Here is a 25143-nt window from a genome sequence, read left to right as displayed (position 1 = left end):
TTTTTAATCTTTAAGTTTGTGAAGCTAAAAGTTTAAATCGCCAAATATGTTCTATTAAAATTTACTTAAACAATGACCTATAAAGCAGCATAGCTACATGAATGACCGAGTCCTATAAAATGTTACAATTTTTAAACATCTTCAATACATATACCCAAGAGTGAAATCTTCAATATTCATTCGTGGCATTTAGGCAACATCTAAATCTATATGAAACAACCACTGTCTATCTAAACCCAGAAATGTCAGGGATTCCGAATCACTGAGTTTGTACAAAGAAACTCATAACCCTTTCTCACTCACATACCTGTAACTAATACAAAGTCCAGTTTTTGAGAGTACAGTGAGAACAACAGATCCTCAGAATGATTTCAAGATATATGTAATCTGTTATCAAACTATGGGTAATCCGTTACCTTTTTTGAAAATATACAGTCCATAACATTTTAGATGCAGCACGCATAGTTGTATACATGCATAGTTCACTACTTGGAAAATTTCATACCTCCACTTTGATACTTCTCTAATATTAATTTTAGAGGACGTTTGTAGAAAGAGTAACTAAATTATACACTCATACTTCTTCAACGCAATGCTGCAGTTGTTCTGTAGTTAATACACTATTCTTCAAACAGAATGTCTAGAGATCCCACAAGAACTTTACTACCATTCAAAGTCTTATTTTGAGTATGTCTTGCTTTGATATATTTATTGTTGATAGATAATTATCAGGTTGATTTCCTTTCCAAAATCACAGGTAATATACTGTATGAATTATGAATTTATTTAGTTTTACATCAAGATGCATTCTGTTGTTATAATAGCTGTTTAAAACAGCTCACAAGTGAGAAATTCTGTAAGCACTAAGTACATCAAAATAATAGAAAATGAGTAAAAAGTAAAGTAAATCTTCTACATTTTGCCCATATACATAAGTACAAAACCAGAGACCTCTTATTTCTGTGAAAGTGAGAGCATTCTCAAAACAAAGCATAAACGCACATAAAATATGGAGAGTACAAGCCCATAATCTCCATATGTTTTAAAAGATATGGCCAAATTTTCAGTGTAGTTAACTCTTGCTTCTGGGCAAACGCTTACAAAAACCCACCAGACCTATGTGAAAGCAAGCAAGGCCATATCTTCAGTTACATTCCCTTGTAAAAAGGCAGAATTTTTAGAAGAAAACATGGAGGACATCAAGACTGTATTATTGTTACTGCATTTTTTATAATTTCTTAGAAGTGACCACCTTGTACCTTGAAATATGCAAGTTACTGTCTTCAATATCAGTAACATATTACAGTATCCAGCCTGTGAAGAAACTCAACCTATGACTTAAGAGCTACTGACTTGAATATTTTCAATTGTGAACATGTAAAAAAAACACTGCAAAATACTATGTCCAGTTAAATTACCACTGTAGTGTTAGTAAGTTAATAAATCCTTATGAAGATCAGACTTTGAGGAGGATGTATGATTATATTTCCGATGGAAGGAAATGGCACGCTTACGGAGGATGATTCTTTCTGCATCTTGCGGATGTGTAAAAAAAAGTTTCTGCCTTAATTTATGCTGTTTGAAAGCCCTGAACTAGTTTTCAAAACTTTATCCTTCAAAGGCATTCTTAATATTCAAAAAGACCTTGCTAATTAACTCCTAAAACTACCTCAAGTCCAAACTGCTTTTCCTGCTCCTTAGAAAAGTTTTAATTACACAGATTAAGCACTGGAATTCCAGCTGTCACCTTCCAATAGCTTTCTTCCTTTTTAAATAAGGTGCTTTTGTGCTGATCTCTCCTTTGCTTTGAGAAGTGCTTTGGACAGGTTGTTTTTATGATTTAGCAGTTCCATATGACTATTAAAAATGATGTGACAGTATGGAAAGCACATTTAACCAGTTACAGAAGAAGTAGCTCTTTTCTGAAATATTATGACATCTGGTGATCAGATTAGGTTTTACCTAACACAGATAAAGAATTATCTGAATACCTAAATGGAAGTTACAGAGAAGGTCATGGCACCATCATCGCAAAGGTGCACAGTGACAGGACAAGAGGCAAAAGGCAAGAGTTCCTTCAGGGTGAATTCCTTCTTTATATAAGAAAAACAACCCAACTCCATTGTGACAACAATCAAACATAACAGGCTTCCCATACAAGTGTTGGAACTTTTGGTAGAAAAACTCAAGGCAGCTTTCACAGGGATGCAGACCCTAATCTACAGCCCTTCTTTTGGCAGAAGGTTGGACCAGATGACCTCAAGAGGTCCCTTCCAGACTAGACTTTTCTGTGATCTGGTGAACACATGCATCAGGCTACAGAAACTACCACCACAGCAGTTCTCTCCCCTTTCCACATTACCATTTGGAGGAAGATGGCCAAAGAAGAATATTTCAAAGGGTAAAGGGGATTTTATCTATGCAATTCCAGCTACCCTTACTGTATGAATAAAGTAGGTAACACAGTGGGAGCAGCTCCATGGAAATGTACTTAGTTGCATAAAGGTCTCTTGATTTCTTTGGCCAGTGTGCAGGGCTCCTCAGATCAGGCCAAATAACAGGGCCTGCATAATCATATATGTGCACGTAAACTAAGTAATGCAGCAGTTGCTACAATCTTCCATTTACAGACACTGCTCTCCAGGCAGGATGCTGAGCATGGGCCATTTCCTGGATTTTCTCTGGCCTTAAGCCTTGTGCAGGTCATGGGCTGACCAGATATGCCTGAGAGGCAGGCACATGCAATTAGTGAAGGATGGTGATGCTGACCAATTTAAAAAGAGAATAACAATCATTAGAAATGCCTACAAACTCCTGGCCCAAAAATGATTATTAATACAACAGCTCACACAGAATTTGCAGTAAAAAACTAAATTATTGGAATTACATTTTAATCAAGGCCTACTAATATTTGCTACAGTGTGCTCAGCAGGAATCACCTTCCTAGTTCTAGCTCCAATAAACTGGCCAAGTTCTGTATGCTTTGGAAATACAGTAATTTCTCACGAATTCTCCAAAAACATTGACAGTAAGTACATACTTTCCCACAAATACAAAGGAGAACTCACACAGTTTGGAGTAATGTAAAATTTCTTTGGGGTTCAGACCAGACTAACTCAGCACTGACATACAAATGATGCCGTTGGGTTAATCCAGGCAACTCTCCTCATCAGCTGAGCGTTCTTCCTGCCATCACCTTCTAGCTGTCTGTATGAACTTCCCATAACTAAAACGGAACTCTTCAGTTCCCACTAGTCCCACCTTCCTTGCTACATCATTTCTAGCTCACTGTGAACAATAGAAGCATCCCACCTGCCAATGAACTTCAGCTTTACCTTCAAACTAGGACTTCTTAGAGAAGTTTTCTTCTGAGAAGATATACCAACAGCAATTCCTTCAAACGTAAGTAGGCAGATATAATTTTCAGTTACTGTCCATCTATGTCAGTATGTATCTAAACTCATTTACCTTCATGAGAACAACATAGAAGTTAGAAGTAGTTGTATGTTACAGTTCAATTATCTACAGCCCTTAAAAGCGAAACTGAATACAGTAAAAAAAATTACTATATACAGCATTTTTCTATATAGAATATTCCCTTGCTTACTGTTAATAGACACTACTCTAAAATAGCTTCATATAATGAAGATACCTTTTCCTTTACTTCTTGGACAGTTGAAAACCGGGTGTAACTTGTGGTATTAAAACTTTTAAATTATAAAATCCACTGAAATGCAACAACACTCATTTAAGTAAATAGTTTTATAAAACCATTTGAAGGCATGGCAACATTTTCAGTATAGAGCAAGAGACTCTCAGATTTTAAGAAAAAGAAATAAATCTATAGGCATTAAACATACACTGCTGCAAAGAAAAGTATCAACATGTTAAGTTCCATGGACATGTAACAACAAAATAAATTTTATCCCCAGGTAATCAGATAGTCATGGATGCAGTAACTAGCCATCTCTATACTAAGAATTCACTTCAACATTAAGACTCAAAAATTTCTAACAGCTGCCAACAACTAGACCTCCTGTGAAAAATACCTTCTTTCTTCTCCCAAAATATGAGGAATAGGCTCTCCAAATTTCTTCAGCATGAAAGCCGAAAAGGGAGATTTGGACAAATACCACAATTTTAAAGTATTTTGCAAGTCTTCAGAAACGATAGTTTTATCTTTTGGGAGAAAACGCTACAGCATTCTAGTCACTAACTAGTTGACAGTATATCCTGCTTCCCCAGAGTTCCTGAAGTAGCAGATTGTGAGGGTTTTATTGTTGAAATGCAAGTACACTTTGGGCCAATAATTTCTGTCTAGGCTATCTGTAGAAAATGTGATAGTCTTCAAACCATGAGAACAACTCTTTTCTACAACACATTGCACAATATGTGGGCTTATACAGGTAGAAATACATTTGTGCAAAAGCACTTCAATACACATCTATACCTTGTAATAAGTGTTTCTGCTAATTATTTGACAAAAGATAAAATTCTGGGAAGTATGTATGCTCCACTAATTATCAAACCATACTTAAGAAAGATCATATGATTTCTGGCAATGTAATACAAATGATGACACTATATACTTACCATAAAAATTCAAGCATATATGTAACTACTTCTTGTAACCTGAATCAACTCCAGAGAAAACAGAGTGTAATGACTGAGTAATGGCAGCAGAATCAGATGCTAAGACTGCTTTAATGCAAAGATACCACTGCCACTGAAGTCCTCCTGTTTTGAAACCTACCAAAAAAATCTTAGAGACAGAACAGATGCCATGCTTGAAATCCTACAACTTTCTACAGAGGAGTGAAAGCCTTTGCCAGCCATCAGCTGGATAATATAGCAGGGGAAAAAATCCCAGCGATAAGTAGAGTAGTAGAGCAAGTCTTAAAAGACAGGCTGCAGAAATATGCAACACTCAAACTAGGGCAGTACTATTATAAAAAAATATCTCAATATGCACACTGGGTTTCTACAAAATGATGTTCCCTTGCAGGTAAAAGTAAACGTTTACTAAAATATTTCATATAAAAATGACATAGCCAGAATTTCAGACTCATCACAGGTAATGGCTCATTTGCACAGTGATACCAGCATGACTGGACCCTGCTCAAATACATTGCCTTGCAAAAACTTAATTCTTTCATCATCATTCCTCTTCAATCAAGCAAAAACAACTACAGATGTTCACAAGACAGGTATGAGAGAGATAAAGGAATAAAGCCGATAAAGCTCAGCTTTCCTGAGCTAGACCCTATTTTCTTTTATTCTCTGCCAGAAAAACATGCAACAACTGCAAAAGGAAAGGAAGAAACATAAAAAGGGGAGTACAAGTCCAGGAAAAATAGAAAAAGTGACTGGGAGTAACTTAAATATTGATGAGAGGTAACGAATTTGGCAGTGAATTAGGTATTGCCAGCTGATACTCCACTACAGCCAGAAAGGATCAGGGGTCCTGGACATAAATTTTCACATTTGTGCAGTGATTATTTCTTGTAAGGGTCAGATACCATCTTCATTTCCTTGCACCGGGAGGGAGGTGGAAATTGGATATACATCGTGTTAAGGGAATGACTTCTGAAATCCGTTTGTTTGACATGTAGGCCATTTAATACTGCCCTAAACTCTGTTTCTGTGTGTGCATAGGAAAAAAAGTCACATAGAGAATAAGACCAGTTAATTCTTTACTAAATCTTGATTAAGTGTCAGTTTTTCTGATGCATCTGTGTTTCATTTTCCTACCTCTCCTCAAACAACAAGAAAGGATTTAAAGGCAGCAGTATAGATCATTCAACACATTTCATGCCACATGTGATGTCTAAGTTTCCTATCCATAAATTTAATGGAATGTTTTGATACTTAAAAAGAAATTTTGTAGATAATTACATAGAAAGCCAAAAAGAATTCAAAGGAAGACTGACATATGGGTTATCCCACTTTTGGATGGTTAATGGATTATCCAACTCCAAGCTTCTGCTTCTAATATATGAAAAAAAGGAATTTAAAAAGTCAAACAAGAAAAACTGAAATATTCTCCTAATAAATTAGTATGTCTTTTACAGACTTTCCTTTACATGTCTAGAATATTTTGCATGCTTACACCAACAATTATCTCATTAAGGCAGGCAAGGTACTTCCAAAAACTGAACATTAGAAATAGTAATATTCATACATGACCTGGAAGAGCACACTTACAACCTCCTGCTACTTCACCAAGCTCCTCTATTTTAATCTTTACTGGTAAATTTCAGTTACCTCTGCTTTGCTGTGTATAAAAGATTTAAGACTATGAATACAAAGAGTTCAACAAAGTTGAAGGACCACTCTGTTTTTAACATTAAATAAGCATCTCTCAAAAGACAAACCAGTTCTGATTACAGTTTTGTGTTTTGATAGCTCACGTCTTTTATCTGGTTTTGTTTGGTTCTTTAAATTGATGACAGGGTGCACAGTTGAGCTGGCAGTCGTGATTAAGAGGTCAAGTATTGAATTCAAAAGTTTTTTAATCTACTTTTTTCCTCAACTAGCACTTTAGTGTCCTAAGTTATTCATATCAGCAGGAGGCTATGGGTGAACACTACTCCCTAGTCAAAAATATAGAGACAAGCTTCATTATCACGTATTGCTTGAAGTAAATAAACTCAATAGGAGTTCAGATAATCCAAACACATATATTGCCTTTTGATTCAATAATTGCTTTCTTTTCCCTCTTCTGAACTATCAGTTCCTCTTTGAAAAGCTTAAAAAAAAATTAAGTGTTGTTTTTTTGGGTTTTGTTTTGTTCTTGTTTTTTAGGAAAGGGAACCTCTTTTGTCATTACACAAAAAAAGCAGCAAAAAAAGGTACTCCCTTAGACAGAGTCTGTTAAAAATCAGATTATTTCCACAGCATTCTCCTATTGTTCACCTGCCAGTAAAATATGTACACTCATTGTCTCTGTTTGAATGCCTATTTTTATCTGACTGAGGCTATATGGTCACTTCTGTATTTATTACAGAGTTACTAAGTTTTTTTCTTCCTTCTTCTAAAGCATGTTTTTCTGTTCTCAAAAACTGGGCCACATGCCTCTGAGGAGAAAGTAGTGCATTATTTCATTCCCACCTTTTCTTCTTTTTTGGCATCTCTGAGGCCTGCTATGCCCAGAAGTGCTTCCACTCAAGCTGGACCATCAAATCAATTATCACAGCAGTCTGCTTTCTAAATATGAATGGCAATGAATGACAACAGGCAAGGCAAACTTTCAGCTTTGATTTGTCATTGGTAATGTAATTTTTTTTGTTTTGTTTTATAGATGTTTGTTACAGTGGCAATTTGACCAAACTCTTCCCCCTGCTGTCTGCAGCTGCATTGTGTAGATCCCAAGATGAAAAGCTTCATCTTTGCTAAGTCAAAGACACAAGAGAAAATATGAGACAGGGAACCACTATCAATATAAAAGTTCTCTTTTCTGCTAATCTTTTACTACTATCACTGCTGTCTGTGAAAAAATGCACAATAACAAACTTCACCTGTTTCCATTACTAGGTGTTTCACAATTTCAAGGTGTGATTGTTTTTTTACTGCTGTTGCATTATTTCACAACTCATCTCCATTTACAGTAATGTTTCAGGTTTTTGCAGTTAGAATTAGGATGGCCTTGTGACAGTACTAAAAGATTAATTACTGTATAAAAGCATCCATGTATACAAGCTAAAATATAAGACAATGCAAGCAAACAGAGCAAATTAGAAAAAAAGAAGTATTACCCCTTATTCACAATCATAGTTTGAAATTGATGGTTTGTCCAATGAAGTATCAGTTATTATTGTGTTAAGAAGAGAATGAAGCTATATGAATACAAAAAGTGATTTTGAAAAATGTAGTTCTAGTGCTCTCCTTCATTGACATTACTGGTTCAAAACCATACCAAACCTGCAATTCATATTAAAAGCCTTAATTATTTTTTGGAGAACTGATTACATACTATGAAAGTGGATTTTAGACAGCAACTGGGACACATACTCAAAAAAACTCCAGAGGGAGTACACCTGAAAGTTGGCATTATTGCCAGTATAGATAATCTGGGTGGTAGTATAGGAAAGACTGTATTGCCTATTTTAGTGAGAAGAATTTCAGCCAAGCAGGTAGTAATTTCTTTCTTCTGCAGTCACAGGCAAAAAAAACAAAACAAAACAAAACAAAAAAAAAACCAGACATCTTTACTTAGGTCCTTTTAAAATACTCTTTGATTGTGAGTCAGCTGTAATATTCTCAACAAGGGAGGTTTAACGGTACCACCTAGTGGTATCCATGGACATATGGACCAAGCGGCATCATATGGACAAGTGCTACGAAAGCTTCCTAGACTCCTCTGCCAAACCCCAGAACTGTTAATGACACCACTTGAACCGTGACTTCAGACGCCTTTGCTATTTTAGCACTTGGAAAGGTTCTCCTCGAGGATGGCAATTATGTTTTTTTCCTGCATAGTATTAAAATCTTATTATGTAAAACAGACTATGACTGATTTCCAAACAGGCAATTCTATTTAAAATGATTTTTTCATATATGCTATTACCTTGACATTTACAAGGCTATGCCTTTAAAAGGCACAAGGATAAAGCAAAATTAAATCTTACACCTGGAAATAAGACTTCACGAAAGACCAAGATTTTTCTAGTGGGACAAACAGACTCCCAGGAGCCGAAGTAAAAGCAGTATCAAGTGATTGCCATTTAAAAAAAAAACCCCTTTTTTTCCCCCACAGACTTATTATTACCAAGTAGTCTGAACTTTTCTGCATATAAAGACCACATACCTGCATGCAAATATAGAACTGTACAATGCCCCATCACATTCAAACTAAACTGATCCACAAGCTTAGTTCTGAAAATGGGATTAGACCTTACATCCATTATTCTTATATCAAAACACAGCACTTAAAAAAGAACACTTAATACTGTAATTAATATAACAGATAACTAAGTAGTAACTTCATCTGTACATGAATACTGGCAGTACCAGCCTCTCGGAGTCAGTAAAAGTATGAATATACATAGTAGTTTAAAATATAGTTTAATGTTTTCCTGACAAAAAATGGGATTTACAAGATGATGAGGTCCACACTACCACTTAGTTGTATAGTCCGTAGCTGTAAGAAAACTACTGGTTTGGAGAGTTTTCAAAAGTGTGGTTAGATTTTTTTTTTTTTTTTCCCCAATATTTTTCCTTTTATGTTCCTGGTATAAAAGAGTGTTTTATTGTGACTGAGTTTTGCATAGAAAGGCTTCCATTGCTTCTGCTTAGCCCATAAAAATGTAAAACCAAGGAGAATGTAATTGCAAGCTTTTCTGTATGGGGTAAAAAGATTGGCCATGACTGGAACAGATGACAGGCAAATTAACGGCACATGCACTGTGAAAACATGGACTTCTCCAAGTGCATAGTAAACACAAATATGGATTAAAACATTTGTAGACAACAAAGAGGCTATGTTCAGTTTTAAAGCTCTCCATGATAGTTTTCATGTGCCTACAGATCCATCAAATATTTCAAGGATAAGCTTTAAATTTGTACAAGTTATTCAGATTAGTTATTCACTTGCTTAAAATTAATTTTAATTGTAAACCGGAATCCAGACAAGGTCATTATCTCCTTAAAACATACTCGTTCTCCCCTTGTGTCCCTTACAATTTATTTCTTTGGTAAAATGTTAAAAATTCTACAAAGAATTGTTAGAAACTTCTGTGTAGTTAAACAATACCTTTGTGGGTCCTTTTGGGTTTTTTTAACACCTAGTTCTCTTCTATGGCCAAATTCTTTCTGGATGAAACTACTTGAGCAGCTTCGTGAAAAGAGTTTGCTGCTGGGTACTTTAATGCGCTCTCAAGAAAGCTGCTTTCACCGAGTGAGCATGTTGCATCCATCAGCACATGAATTTGAAGACCATGTACCCTGGTTTCAACAACTTATATCTACCAACTGACAGAGACACAGCCTTTGATAAATGATTGATTTAAACTCATCCTTCTGTATGCTGGCAGCAACAACAGATATTCAGAAACAACTCAGCATTTTCCTTTCAAATAAAATAAAATCTACATGTATGTTAGATTACCAGCAGAATCAAAAAAACTTATTTAGCTAAAGAGTGTGAGTACCTCTCTTGTGAAGACATTCTTAAGATTATCTTCTTATAATCTTATAATTATGCAATATTGGATAATTTGGAATTATGCAAAATTTGAGCATTGCAAAATATTCAAAAACATTTGTAACAAAAATTTCTTGCAGAATATTATTTATGGTCAAATATATATATTTCAGAATATACAGCCCTACGAGATAGTTTACGGGAACCAAAACACATTACGTTTGGGTGTGTTTTGCCATGGGAATAAAATCCTGAAACACAGGAATGTGAGTTGCAGCCACATCTACAAACCATTTCATACTGCAGGAAAGAAGGAAAGGAAGGTTAGGAACATTTCTTTTGGTCCTCCCCACTTTCCATATGCCAGTTCTGAATTATGCTTCATAAAATAAATAACTAGTCAAGAGTGAAGAAATGAGCTGCTTCAGAGCACATCCTCAGGCCTGACGGGCTGACTACCTGTCAGATAATGTTGAAAGTAGGATTATGTCTGAAAAGGTTGACAGACCACAGATTTATCTCTCTAAATCAAACACTGTATGTTTAGCTAAACTCAGTGAACTTTAACTAATTAGCCCATCATTACAGTAAGTTCATATTGAATAGTTTTCAAAAGGCTAAATCCAAAGCCTGTACTACTTATACTTAACTTGAAATACTGATAGTAAAAGCAAGCTATTACATGAGAGATTTCTTCTTAAAAAAAAAAAATCAACTGAAAAAAACAGGAAATGCAATCTTTTAATCCTAATTGTTCAAGATGAAGCCCCTTGCTGAAAAGATAACATTAAAAAAAAGCCTCAAAATATACACATATATATGTACACAAAAAAGCTTACTCCACTAGAGTTGAAAGTGGAAATCAAAAGGTTATGCAGTCCTATACACATATTATTCTCCAGTACTTTTTGTATTTTATATCAGGTTCTAAATTAATGAAAAAATATTGGGGACCAGGAACTTCAATTGAGAAAAGTACATATAAAGATATTCAAATCTATAAGATAAATCTGGTGAAAAAAATTCATCTAAAATCAGAAATACAGAAACACTTTTGGAAAGTAAAAATTAATTTTTAAGAAACAAAACCATGTTTATCTTTCAGTTTTCAGTGGCATGAAAGTATTCTTGTTGGAACAGGGTATACACAGCATAGTGTGAGAAATTAGTTAAAGAAGAAACAGAAATCTTCTGTGCTTGGTTAACCATAGGAGAGTGGTTATAACTCTGCCTTGGACTTCTCTGAATGTCCTCCTTTCTATGTTACCGACTTGTGAAACAGGCACTCATAGAAGAATGGGAAATACACAAACAGTAGAGGTAAAGCTGTTTTCTGGCTAAGCAGAGAAAACTTCAACATTGCACTTGAAACAAAAACCGTGATGGGAGAATATTTGTCCAATTTAAGAGTTCTGTATCTGCTCCTTACAGATTAATATTTCTTTCTTTTGAAAGAGCACAGAAAGGAGGAGGAAGAATATGCAGCCTCCAGTTCTCTCTGCATTTCAGAGAAAAACAAAACATTTTCAAGCTAAGGAAAAGATTTCTCCTACTACCCACAACAATTCTAAAAGTGAATTGTGGTTAGGAGTGTAAGGGTCACTCCAGTACCAGCTATCATAATTTGCATGCACATATTTATCTTCAACAGATAATGATGCATTTGTTTGACAATACTTACTTATCTTTCAAGTACCTAGTTCTACTGTTTCTGTTTACTACCACTCAAGATCATCACATCACTTCAACACCTACATCAATACAACCATATTTCTGAGCTCATTTTTAGCAAGATAAATCAGAGCACTCCGTATTTCCATTTCGAGTACAATCTTTACAGAACACCAGCTGTTAATTTAATTTGTAGATGAAAGGTTAGTTTGTTGTGGGTTTTTTTAAAACAGAACTTCTGTCCTGTTCAGATTCAGTCACTATTTGTCACTGTTTTTGTAATCAAATAATTGAGTTCAGGATTTCAACTACTTCTGAACATTCCTACAAATTTAAAACAATTATTTATGTGATCTACAGTGGTACTTATTTCTGTATTAAATGCAACCTGTTAATAGCTGGAGCTGCAATTTTTTTTTTCTTTCTTGTTTTTAGACTGCTTCTATTGAGATTAAACTATTTTTTTCACTTACAAGCAAAAATGATGTTTTAGGAAGGAATAAATCTTCATATTTTATAAATAGAATAATGGAACATAAAATACATCACTGAAGCCTAAGCAGCCCTTTTACCCAACCTGCATCTAGATTCATGGCACTCCTTAAAACACCAATAAAGTTACAGACAAGAACCTGGTCACGTATTGAGGCCTTACTTTAAAAGACCTGTCTAAAAATGTTGTATAGTTGTGGTCTGAGGAAGTCTGAGCATTATTTCTACTTCTGCTTTTTGTCGTTTATTCTACTATATTCCTTCTTAATCCTTGGAAGAAAAAATAATCACATTTTAAGGAAAGCTCCTACTTTTAGTTAAAATAAGTTGTGTCGTATTCAAATTCTGGTAGTCCAAAGCCCTACCAAAGTATGCTAGAAAACTAAAAAACACAAACTGTTCCAACAGTATTTCCCAAATGTACTCTACCTACTATCCTTAATAGGTCCATTTATAAGTAACTTTTTAAAAACTCCTTAGCAGTGTAAAGTTATGGCCATCCTGCTTTCCTGAAAATGTCAACAGATTTTTCCAAGTCAGGGATTCTAGCCACACAAGAGAATTGAAAATCGTGTCGAAGATGTTAGTCCTGACAGAGGGCAGAACGCACTCCAAAATCAGGCACTGGACTAACATGCAAGAGAAGAATTCCCTGGAAGTCAGCTTAATAAATGTGATGCTTTAAGAGGTTTCAAATACAAGAGCAATTGCTTAGTAAGAAACACAAGGTGCTTTATGTTTGATGTTTAGGCAGGCTAGTCATCTGCCCCGCCCTATAATCATTTGTTTAATGTTAAGTTTTACTTTTATTTATGAGAGCTTATTGTATTCATCCTGAAAGAAAATAATACTGCAGGTATGTAGACAAAGCAAGTATGAAACAATCACAGGAAAATACAGAGCATGATTTGCCAAAGTTCTGCAGAACAAAACCTACAAAGGATGGCATCTAATGACCTGTATCTAGAAAACTATCAGTGATAATTCAAAAACAATCTTGATATTATGTGAAGCTTCAGTGCAAAAAGAGAGTCATACAGACAATTTCAGAAAGCTCTCTGAACATTAAATGTTCCTATGATATGCCAGCAAAGCAAAAACCCATGTCATTTCTGCTATTCTGGAAGACAAACAAAAAACCAACAGACTCTAATGTATTGAAGTTGTTCAGAATATTTTTACCAGCAAATCTGTACACATGTGCTTGTGCACTCTCTCTCTGACACACCATTTTATCCCCGTATGGCAAGAGATAAACGTTTCAGTAGATACTTAAACACACAGGTGCTGTTTGCAAACGTGTGGCCTTAATATCAAATGACAAGGTCAGCTACGCATTGACATGAGTCCCTATCTACAGGCTCACCCATACATGTACTCATGTGGTACGTCATGTCTTCCTAGCATGTCTTCAATACCTGACAACTGATACTCAATCAAGTACAAAATATTTTTATGATTTCTCTCTCTCATGATGTAACTTTATCCTCCATTATACTTTATGTGGCCAGAATTACAGAAATTTTTGCAGACCTTGGACTATATCTCCATACAAGGAAGAATAATTTCTCTACAGGTTTTATGTTCCATTGGATTGCTTTGTCTTTGAGTGCTTCATCCTTTCAACTACTTTTCTAACAAGAGCTCTAACAGAAATGCAATTCCAAAAAACTGCTAAAACAGTTTTTTAAAAGCTTATGCATACCTCTAAATCCTCTCCCCTCACTGCTACAAAACTCTTCCGTTCTTTAACAACACATTTTAAAAGATTTTCCTAAGTTTAAGCACAACACAGAAACAGATTCAAACTCTCTTTGCTTAGATGATATGTTGCTACTGCTTTAAAAGAAAATTATTGCCTTCAGTGAAGAGAGATCATCTTTTTTTTCTGAAATGTATATTCCTTAGTAATAGACTCTATATTATTTCAACAGAAATACATATTCTAAAGACTCCATAAATATAATTCTAGCTTCCTTTAGAGTGGTTATCCATTAGGAGAAGAAATGAAAGTTTTAGTAAACCTCCCTTTAAGGTTTTCACTCTAGTAAAGAAGATTTTAAAGTAAAATATGCTTTTGTCAAATCCACCTTGTAATGAGCGGTGTTTACCTGTAAAGAAATTATGAAGCATCTTTGGAATGTCTGACGAAAGAGTGGATTTAATACATTGCTAAATTTTAATCAGCCCCCAGTAACGGGGAAATTTGGTTTTGTTCTCAAATCAGCTTAATTCAAACGATGCTCTATGAAGTCATAAGGACCTTTTGTATCCTCCACCCAATTCTATGTTATCCATAATTCTTGCAGAGCTTAAAGCTACAAAATTTGACAATATAACTTGATTACAGAAGGAAAATGCTGTACCCCTTAAAGTTGGATTATTTCTCCCTTTCTCTTTTAGTGAGGAAAAAACCCCAAATACATTCTTTTGTCTGCTTAGTCTGACTGACAGCTTCTATGGGCTGAAAGGTTCGTTAGGTCAGTCTGAGAGTCTTCACACATCCCCTGATAAGTGGTGAACTGAAGTTTTAACTTGGGCATTGACTCCTAAGCCACCAATGATATCACTATAGTTCCAAGCTCTCCAAAAAAACCTCACTGTAAACACTCGAGGAAGATAAGCTACTGTGGGAATGCTGTCAATAAGATATTTTCTTTCCTAGTACGTTATTTTTGAAATCTGTTCACTTTAAAATGGAGAAAAATCCTTATAATAACTGAACATTTTCCCTATTTCAGTGTGATAACTCTATTTTTCTTTGTAACTTAAATTTGTAGGAAAAAATGCAGAAAAGCTGACATTCCACTTCAGTAATATATTCATGGAGTTACTGGCACATAGACATTGCTGTACAATTTTATATACCTGACTTATAATTATTTAAATAGAATCCTCCGCAACAACAGAAGAAATTCCTAATGCATTAACAGGAAATGGAAGGAAAAAAATACAGAAATCACACAGAAAATGAGAAGTAAACATAATATAGATCTAACAAAGAACTCCAGTATCTTGTTTATTTTTAGACATCCATCTGGAAGACACTGTACAGTATGTATATGGTTTTTAAATAACAATATTATGATGTTATAGAAATCCATGAGAGGGTAAAAGAGGATGAGTGCACACTGATAGGTATACTTGTTATAATATTCTCATAAAGTCTTACAACCTATATCACTTTTTCCTCCAAAAAAGAAAACAGGAGTATAATATGCAGAGATCTGGCGAGACAAACACAACAAATCATATCAAAGGTTATCTTCTGCAGTATGTTTTGAAGAGGACTAAAGAAAACTACCTCTTTCAAAGTCGGTGTCTTGTTTTTACAGAATATAGATCATTCTAGGATTTGGAATTAGAGTTACTCGAAATACATCACTATTAGAATTATTATTAACCTACATTATCAATATCTCACATTTGGTCTTATTTGTCATTAAAAGTAACTTCACCCTAATTGTAGCACTCTAAAATGTAACACTATTCAAACCGAAACAATCTAGCAATGCAAATGTATTACAAATAACCAGGACTGATAGTTTTTAAGATGTGAGAGTGATTTTGGAACTACATATATTACAAATGTAACAGCACAGCTACATTACGTTGAGGCAATAGTGTGCAATAATTAGAGGAACCACCTGTGCTACAGTTTCAGAAATGTAAGGGAGATACTGACATGAAGTTGTGTTAAAAATGTTGATTGACCAGGTCTCAATATGCTCCCTGAAATTTAAACTTGCCTGCATCACAACAGTAGGAAATCTAATCTGACAAAGTGCATTGCCATGAAAAGTCAGACCTGTAGTCTTTTAAGTCCAATATATTATGAATGAATGGCCAAAGACGCTTTGGAGAAAGATGCAAAAAACCATAGGATAAAAATAGCCAGCAGCTTGCCAATATCTTCCTAAAATTATCTTATCCAAAATTCCTGGAAGCTTAAAAGTAACTGAACTCAGGCTATACCCCCAAATTGGTAAAATTTTCCACTTGTAATAAGCTACAAAGATGAAAGTACGTTTTTTGGTAGCATGCCTCTGATTAACATCGTAATAATAGCAAAAGTTTAAGCATAGAAAAAAATAACACAGATCATATAAGGTCTTCTCTACAACTCTAATTAAGACTAGTTTGCTTCCTCAGCTAAACTATTCTACTTTTTCATCGGCAAATTGTTCTGTTTCATGATATTTCCTGTTGTCTATCATTGACTTCCATGCTTTGATCTTGTATTTGCAATAGTACTCTCCAGTTCGGCAGCTTAATCATTTATTAGTATGCTAAAAATACATTAAAAATTGCTCTTTGGCATGAAAACCTTAATAGGAACATTGAAACTTGACCAGTATCTTATAACTTACAGTGTATTTCCATCAGAAATTATTAATGTTTGCCTAGAAACAGTCTTCTGTAAAAATTAAGCTAAGTGAGAATTACACAAGTCAGTGAATAGAATAAAATATTGACAGTCAAGAGTTTATAAGGGATCAATTAATACATATAAACTGCTCAGCTCTCCCAAATACTAACCCACTGAATGCTACGTAGAACACAAAACTTGCGCGGGGGGGAAAGTGAGTTTTTTCCCTCTTGGTGAAACTTTTGAGAAGAAAAACAGTAATACCCTCAAATTAGTCTCAGCTGGCTTACCTAAAAAAGGCATTCAACCAACAGCTGAAGGTGCCTATTACGAAGACATCACCAAACCCACCGCACAATAAATCTCAACAAGGTATGCAAGGAACAAGCTGAACATAAATAAAACAAGATTTCTCTTTCTCTGCAGGAAATAAGCAAGATACTTAAGCTATAAAGAGACAGAAACATGGTCTGCTCCAGAGAGGAAAAGGATGCGATATGCAGCAATTGCCCAGAGTCTGTAACAAGCACAGTAGCCAGCAGGTCCCATAATTGCTGCTGTTATACACAACAGTGCCAATTCTAGGCATTCGTCACTCACTCTGACATCTGGCCCTCAGTAAGGACTTTTGCTCTGTTTAAATTAAGCAAACTCATTATCTAGAACAATTCCATCAACTGAACAATAAGTAATTCCACCTGATTTTATAAATACACACATGGAGTAAACATTTTAGATTTCTTACAAGCTTCTTTTTCCCCTTTAAACACTGCACTAGCAGAATTTGATGCCATGCTAAAGAATCTTGTATGTTGCATATGACTCTTCCCTAAATTGAAAGTGATGCTGTACTTTCATAGAATCCTAGAACAGTTGGGGTTGGAAGGGACCTTTAAAGGTCATCTAGTCCAACCCTCCCCGCAGTGAGCTGGGACATCTTCAACTATAAGCCCCGCCCAACCTGATCTTGAATGTTTCCAGGGATGAGGCATCTACCACCTCTCTGCACAACCTGTTCCAGTGATTCACCACCCTCATCGTAAAACATTTCTTCCTTATATCTAGTCTGAACCTACTCTCTTAGTTTAAAACCGTTACCCCTTGTCCTATCGCAACAGGCCCTAGTAAAAAGCCTGTCCTCAACTAAAAAGTCTGTCCCCCCAATGCACGTCAGTAGTTTGAATGTTTCCCTAGACAGCTGAGAACTACACGGTTCTATCTGGTTTGAATATTTCAACTTTGTACTTTCCAGGTACATCTCTATAGAAAAATGCATTAAACTAAGAATACTGCAGAGACATTTTTCTAATTCCACTGTAATTATAATGCATCATTCCATGCTAAACCCCAAGAAAACTTACATGCAAATATAATATCAGGATTCCTAAACGATCAATAAAAAAGGACACTACTTAATGCTTTTTAACTTATTTTCTTGATACACATATAAGATTTTTTTTTTTATTCCTTCAACTATTATAAAAAAAATGAAAGAAATGCCTATTGCGTCTTTTGCAGACATGAACTTGCCTTTGCTACACCGCAGGTCACTCAAAAGCCAACACAGTTGCATTAGTGCAGTGTTTCAGAGCCTCCAAAGGTCTTCACTGGGCTGGGATCAGCACTGCCTTAGCCAAATCTAAAGAGCATTTAGAAAACTGACTGGTAGCTGGCTGGCTTCAGACTCGCTGGCTGTTCGGCCTGCTTCTGCCTGCAACAGACTCTGGACTTACGTACAGCTTGTTGCATGAGCAACAGACCCTCTCGAGAGTCAAATAAAGATCTGGGCTAGCCACAAAGTGACACTGAATCATTGAATTTATTACAAACTTAAACAAAAAATAAGCTGCCAGAGCAAAACTGCTCTTTGCGCACCAGTGCTAGGTTATGCTAGCTTTGGAAGCCGGCAGAACTACTGCATTTGTTTACTCATCTGTTAAATGATGGAACAGGGAGTAGTGCTCACTTCTGTAAAGAGCTTTCAGATTTTCAGATAAAGACAACACAATGAATACAGAGTAATGCCACCAATACCCTCTTTTAAACCCATCACTTGTTTGACTTCAGAATAAAACACAGAGGGCTTGGGCAGGAATTCATTAGGCTTCTATGAACAAACCTTGCACCAGATAAGAAGTTTAAACCACTGAGAACCTACTATAAGTGAAAAATAAAAGACTATGGTTTCAGGGCAAATACAACTAGAAAATTAAAATTTCCATAATTTGTTCTGTTACGTCATAAGCAGTAGGGTGAATATTGTCTTTGCAGAAAGTAAACTAATTAAGTTGTTACAGTCAAGATGACAACCACTAGTAAAAAACCTGGGACAGTCTCTCCATGCTGAGGTTAGAGGACTGTCAATTCTACACTACATGACTACAACAGGCTGGAACAGAAAGCATCCCTATCTGCAAAATAAGTATTTTGACCTAATGTCAGTTAAATTAATATGCTACCAAGTCATACACTGCAACAGTGATTTTCATCTCCTTCCTTTCCTTTACATTCATTATGTATATATATTAAAATATTAAAGCCAATGTGCATCACCTCAGTAAACAGTACTACAGTAGAAAATTTTTCAAATAGAAGTGTTTCACAATAATTGCATGATAACAGCATCAGCACTGACAAAGAAAATTCAAATGTCCAAATGCAAATTAAGTTAGCCTTGCATATCATTCATTGCCACTCATGTAGTTGGTAAATGAATGCATGAATATCCTTTCTCTGTGTGTAAAAGTAATTTCTCTAACTTCAGCTACCGCATACAGATGTAGCCAAAACTCAGCTATCCATCTCTAGAAATATAGGCCTTAACATCTAGCAAGACATATCTCATTAAAATAGAACAGTTTTCAGATTCAGTGTGAATTAAAAAAAAAAATCCAGAACTGTGGGTGACTTCCAACTCGTACAAAATTCTACCATGTGAACTGGGCAGCCTCCTTCTGGATTACTCTTTTTGAGAGGCTGGTTACTATGAACAACTCTTCGGTTCTCAGAAACCAAAGAGTTTTGTTTTAGTTCTAAAAAACCATTTCACAATGTAGGACATTCAAAAAGGCTTTTGGAATTCTAAAGGCTTTTAAGATCTTCAGAAGCAACTGTGCCAAGTTAACTCTCAGAAAAAGAAACTCCATAATATACACTCTGTATGAACTCTCTAGCTGTTCTGGCTACCTGCAGAGTGCTACGACGAAACAGACAAAACCAACTTTAAAGAAATAAATATAAAGTCAGTTCCAATGTCTGAAGCAACTGGCACAGTCCTGCAACAGACTGGCATGAACTCAGATGTTTCATGATGCAACTTACAAATGTCATGAGGCTGCAGAATAATCCTCAGTACTTCCATGTAATTCTCACCATCATTAATGGGCAATGTGTTTTTTACTTCACAAGGAAACAGGCACTCTGCTATGTCTTAAGTCATAAAAAATGAGAACTTTATATTTTGGGATCTTAGGACAATTTGATGAGTAAAGTAACACCAGTGGTGATTTTTTTAAATGCTAAAACTTGAAAAATGTTCTGATACTTTCAGTGTAAAATTTTACAACTAATCAATCTTCAATACTTGCTCCAGTGAAGGCTAATTAACACAAAAACACAGGTGAAAACAATTATTCAAATGTATACAATTCTTGAATTGTTGTCTTTATGTCCATACACTTATTGGTCATGAGGTGTTGTCAGAGCCTCTTAGTTCCCTGCATGCTGAAGGGTGTTGTCCATCTAAAAGCCTGGAGAACCCAGGCTGAGCAGGCTGGAGGTTAAAGTCTGCTTTAGTTCCTTTTTCCCCTCCCTTTTTCACAACTTCTCCTTCACCCTGCTTTTAAGTAAAATTCCTCTGAAATGCCAAGTTAAACCTCCACATACTACAGCTGTGGCTTTCACACTAGGCCACCAGAATAATATATTATCTAATACTACTCCTTTAATTACAAAAATCATAAGCAAAAATGCATACACAGTAAAAAGAGATTATACCACAAATACCTATTTTTAAATAGCTTTGGGACTGTTTATGGAGCTCTCTGGACTAAAGTAATTTGCTAAGACTCGATTTGAATGGTACTACAAATAGATTTTCTTTACACAACCCATATTTATATTCAGCAATAAAAGCAAACTTAAATCTCACAATAATTCCTTATGGCAAACCCAGTAAATTTATTATTGGCGATCCTCATTTAGCTCTTGTTATTATAGTTGTGATAATTCTGAAGCATTTAGATGATACGTGTAAGACTCATTAGTCCACAATTCCTGACTGTAAGCAGAACACCTCCATTATATAACTGAGGTAGCAAACCATGCTTGTAAACACTCAGCTTCTCAAAGTAAAATAACAAAAAATTAAGAGATACTAGCTGAACTTAACAATAGGAATACTAGTTCTTTACCACAGTATATTTTAAAAGCTGACCAAATACATTAAAAATACATATTGTTTTTTTAAACTTGAGATTAGCATTTTTATAGTCCATTATGGATATCTCTAACTTCATAACAGACACTTGATGATAAAGACAATGACATGCTGTTCAACTGAAAGACAGCAAACAAGGCTACGCAAACACCATTTTAGTTGAGCACAAATCATGATCTGTTAAAAGTGCACCTACCACATTTTTGGATTTTAACACTGATAAATCTTCTCATCAATTCACAGACAGATATAAGCATGCCAAAATCAGTTTATTTCCAAAACTGCCACATACAAAATGATTCACAATGCTTTCAGTAAAGCAGATATGCTTTGACTGAAGACTTATTTGAATGCATTTTAGGTAAATAAGGACTGTGCACCCAGAAACCTAACTAACTCTCAAGAATTTATTTAATAAAATCAGTGCAAAGAGAAACATAGAAGTCAACCTTTAACTTCCAGCATCGCTATGTCTTCAAACAGAAGACACAAAATTCCTAAAACTATAGCATTTTTATTAGAATTTTGATGAACTTTGATACAAAATATGCACCTACTTTTTTTTTTATTTTTAAAAAAGCATATTTTAAAGGAAGTATCTGAACGTCATCTGAAAATTATCAAAAGTCATTAAAAAGCAGTAATATTCCATTGCCTCAACATTAAAGTCAAACAAGTGGTGGCAGCACTCAGATGGCTTGCATAAAAGATTCAAATTAGATGTTGAAACTGAACAAAGGACATTCATTCTTTCTCCTTCTCTCTCAAGGTGTACTGCTAATATGGAAATAGTAATGACAGTGTAGCAACTCTCAATAAAATCAAATTCAGAAGTTCCTAAATTGTGCCTACTATCCACCTCACTGTACTGATTTGATTTTGATATATGGCTTAAAAAATAACCCAAAACAAGTGTACTAAGAGACCACAGTAAATACTTGATAAATATACTTTATACTGAAATCTGAAGCAGAAAGAACCTGCATGTGTGTTCTTTATAGCAATGCTTTTCCGGTAGTGAAAGATTATAGAAATAATAGCACATATTACCACTGCAGTTGCAATAGTTCGGATATATAGGAGAGGGCACTAGTTATTAACATTTCTGAAAAAAAAACCACCTTAAATTCCACAGCAAAAAATTTAGCAGCTTAACAGAAAGAACTCTAACCGAACAGTTAGCACTGTGCAGAAATTTGCTTAAGCTAACATTAGAGAGAAAATATTCCTGAATCAGTCTTCCTTAATAATATCATACCCCAAGGCCAGAAAAAAAAGGTCAGGGATAATTGGTGCAATAGTAGTGCTGGACACACATTTTACACTGGTACCCTGTGATGAATGCCAGCTAATACCGTTCTTTATCATACTCTCATTCCAATATCAGCAAACTTGCAAAAATAAAGTATATTTTTGAAAGATGAAGCAACATTTCTAGAAACTGATTTCTAATTATTATTTTATAGACTCTATATGCAAAGCAATCTACTGAAAGGGCAAACTTTATCCTTAAAATACAGTAGCTAGAAACAATAAAGATGCAGTAATAAGCTTGGGAGAAAGAAACCACACAGACACTTTTTTTCACATTGAAAAGCCTACATATCAAAGAATGCGTAAGAGTACAATGGAATGAAAAACTGGAAGAGGAATTTTTTATTATTACTTCCATGACCTTATAACAAAAAGATTTTTACTGGAAAAGCCTATAGTTACAATGTAACCCATTAAAGTGTAGCTTTTCATTTACAGGCTTAGCAAACAAACAAAAACAATGCAGGTAAACATATTTTAAATGAGTTTTACTTTTCCAAACCTGTCTGTACATTTCACCAAATTTTTTTTGCCCAGTAGGAAAACTGCAATACTGAGTAGTTCCCCTTGCATAGGGCTCCCATTCTAGACAAGCAGAGCACCATTCCCTCCCTATCTCCATCTCTTACCCAGTCAGTCTGCCTCTTACTCTTTAAATATTTTAAAGACATGACCATGGGAGCACAAATATATGCTACAAGGTACACCAGGGACCTCTGTAAAAAAGGCTAATTGAACAAGTATCTTTGGTAGAATGACACTCTTCTGGGGTAGCTGTAGGCCTGCAGTAACTGGAACTCTGTTACTCAAATGAAATGATCCCTCCTAGGTCCAACCTACTCACCTAAAGCTAGCAGTGAACACATGCCATTGCAGAGGTTTTTCTTCTGGCAAGTTGTGGGTTTTTTTTAAATTTTGAGCCAAACTGATCAAGAATGTCACTAGTAGTGATGCTACAGTTTTCTCCTTTGAGTTAAATTTATTCTGTGAAACCACTGGAAGAAAATACAACAAAAGCCAAATTTTCATGGTCTACTAGTTGCAACCACTGAGAGGGTTGTAACCTTCTAAAGTTTTCATTTTCACCCTGAGTAGGTGCAAACAGAATAAGCAAGTTTGCAACAAGACAGATCTATAGCACATGCATGAAGATGTACACAAGTGAACTTACTGTACCACTGAGTGTTTTTTTGGGGCATTTTCTTAGAATTTTGTGAGTTTTTAGTTTGTTTTGGTTTTAGGTTTTCTGTAGGGGCTACCTGTTATCAAGTAATTAATAAAACTGCAAAAAGTAAGCAAGCCAAAGTCATTTTTTCTCCTCACTAGATGTAAAATACCAGTTATAAGTGACACACAAAAATGAAATCTGTGTCCAAACAGGCAGAAAACAACAATTTTTCTTCTCAGACTGTGACAGCTACCAACTTTGCTGTACAAGTCTAACTTTCAAAATAGCAGCACCTTTTTTGTTGTTGTTGTGCGTTAAGAACACACGCTAATTACAGAGACAGTGCAGCAAGCTATCATTAATGTACAGAACACTCCTACATTGTGCCCCGTGTATAGACAGCACCATACCATTTGCTATATGCTTGCTAATCACAACCAAATGACCCAGAAAGCCCAGAAATCCCCCAACCTGTTCTTTCCATAGCTTTTATTTACTTTTTTCTTCCTTCTGCTGAACCATAGGAGGCATGGAGTTAACTGTTTATTAAAATCTCACTGGATTAAACTCTCCAGAACACTCAGAGTCTATTGTTCATACCAATGAAAAAACTGTCATTGTCCCTTCAATTTTGTAAGGAGAGATACGAAGTTTGTAAACAAGGTCCCTGCTTTTTTAATGCTATAGTTTACTGGTTAGAGATGTCATAGCCATATTTTTAAGTGTCTTCTGGTTTGTAGACAAGTTACTGACTAGATGTCGTGTATGTTCCTAAATCACATGAGAAAATTTACATAATAGTTTAAATCAGATACTTGACTGGGACTAACGTTTACTGCCTCTTGTCTAAATTTTTAGCTGCCTCCTGAGAACTCTACATAATGGTCTTATCCACTTATGAGAAGACTTACAGTTGGCCAGAGCTTGGAAACAGATTACCTAGATCTTTTCGCACAGGAAGCTCCGCAAGTCAATCAGCTCCTTAAATTTAAAAGTCAGACCCCACTAGAACAGAAACTGACACAATGAAATTTCAAATATACAGAAGTCAAAGTGACTATACGAAACAGAAGAGAAATAAAAGGAATTTTTCATTAGCTCTGCCCCCTATTTTTGCAGGGGAGTCACTGTTTTTGGACCTGGGTTCAGTCATCTCCTTGGCTTTCTCAGATGCAGCAGATTTTGTGCAATCTCCTCTGGTCCCTGGGAAGCTTTTCTTTGTCACCGCTGGGTGACAAATCTCTCCAAGCCACTACGCAAAGATACCATCTCCCACATTGATATTTCTCAAGATACGAATAAAAACACGTTTTGATCGAGGAATTCTTTCAGTTCTGATCTGAGAGCAGAAACAAGCTCTGAATTAAGAATGATACTGGAACTGTAGCAGAATTAATGTCCTAGTTTGAACAAATTATGTAACTTATTTTTATTTTTTTCCATAAGATCAGGCATATGGCAAATTAAAAATAATTATATACCATCTTTGCTAGCTAGATGAAAGAGGGTAGAATTTGCCTTTACTCTTCTGTTCCTCTAACAAAAATAAT

General features: G+C 35.3%; 1 protein-coding gene across 4 annotated transcripts in view; it reads right to left on the bottom strand.

Annotated features, from left to right (window-relative positions):
• Nucleotides 1-25143, bottom strand: part of DIAPH2 (diaphanous related formin 2) — a 214441-nt gene that overhangs the window by 36399 nt on the left and 152899 nt on the right. The gene's annotated exons all lie outside the window — the stretch shown is intronic.

Source organism: Nyctibius grandis, chromosome 13 (assembly GCF_013368605.1).
Source record: "Nyctibius grandis isolate bNycGra1 chromosome 13, bNycGra1.pri, whole genome shotgun sequence".
Taxonomy (NCBI): Eukaryota; Metazoa; Chordata; class Aves; order Nyctibiiformes; family Nyctibiidae; genus Nyctibius; species Nyctibius grandis.
This window is presented reverse-complemented; position numbering and strand designations above follow the sequence as displayed.